Here is a 1,497-nt window from a genome sequence, read left to right as displayed (position 1 = left end):
GTAGTTCTATATATATATATATATATATATTTTGATTCATTCAATAATAATAATAATAAAATTATTAAAAATTATTCTACAAGAAATTTAAAGTTAAAATTTTTATATTTAATATAATTAAAAGATGTCCTATTTTAAAAAGTATGTTTGTATTAAAAGAAAGTGTTTTAATTTGAATTTCAAAACATTATTATTCATCTTACTTGTTTTCAATGAAAAGAGTGTATTAATATGATAGTGTCATCGTCAACATGCACAAAACTAAGCTAATAATAATAAAGGTTGACATATAGTAAAAGTAAAATGAACGAGAAACTGTTATATCTGATAAAAAAAACGTTAAAAATTGATCTGTGTATTAATATTTTTTAAAGACTAAAATGTCCGCTTTAAGAATTATTGAAGATTAATTTGGATAATTACTCTACTAAAAAATAGATTAAAGACAAATTTATTTCACTACAACAATATAGATTATTTTTTAGGGTTATAATGTATAAAAGAAAATTAAAATTTGTCAAAAAGATAAATTTTGACACTATTTTAACTATGAAAATATGTTAATAAAAATTTTGTCAAAAATAGTATTTTTAACATATAAGTGATTGTGAAAAAAATTTAAATCTTATTTTGATAAATATTGACTGTCAAAAATAATTTGTTAAAAAATTTTGAGAACATATTTTCTGTGATACTTATTAATTGTCAAAAATACTATTTATTTTGACACTTATTGACAATAAAATATTTTCAACAAAAAAATTTTAACAAAGAATGAAATGAGATCTTGAAACTAAAGAATAAATTGAGATTTTGAAGATAAAGAATGAGTAGTATAACCTTAAACTGAGAGCAGTATGATGTCAAAATTAACAGAGCCCAAAGAAGAAGAAAAATAGTGGAGTAAATTAAAAACAAATGAGTATCAAAATTGAGGAGTAATTTTCTACGGTTAAATTATTCATCAAGAAAATATAGAAAATTTGACATTTGTGATATTTGTCAAAAATATATATTAATTTTAACATTTAATTATGGTGTTAAAAAATAAAATATTAAAATAACTCTATTTTCTTGTAGTGTTTGTTGGAGTAAAATTTTAAAAATTAATCTGTATATTAATTTTTTAGGAACTAAAATATCCATTTTTAAAAATTTTTTAAAACTGATTTAAATAATTACTCATTAATAAATAATAATCATGAAGTCCGGACTAGTCACTACTACTTCCTTTTTCTCTTTGACTACTCTGCCAGTTACTTAGACTACAAAATTTCTAACCATGCTATCTTCCGATGCTTTTATTTAGGGGGATAAGAATATACTTAAACAAAACAGATAATCATAGAAGAAGATATATAATAATTATATTTTTAATATTTCATTTCAATTCATAGTCAAAATTTCTCTATCTTCCGATGCTTTTATTTAGGGGGATAAGAATATACTTAAACAAAACAGATAATCATAGAAGAAGATATATAATAAATAATAATT

Source organism: Arachis ipaensis, chromosome B09 (genome assembly GCF_000816755.2).
Source record: "Arachis ipaensis cultivar K30076 chromosome B09, Araip1.1, whole genome shotgun sequence".
In the NCBI taxonomy this organism is placed as follows: Eukaryota; Viridiplantae; Streptophyta; class Magnoliopsida; order Fabales; family Fabaceae; genus Arachis; species Arachis ipaensis.
The sequence above is the reverse complement of the archived record's forward strand: the minus strand, read 5'-3'. Positions refer to the sequence as shown.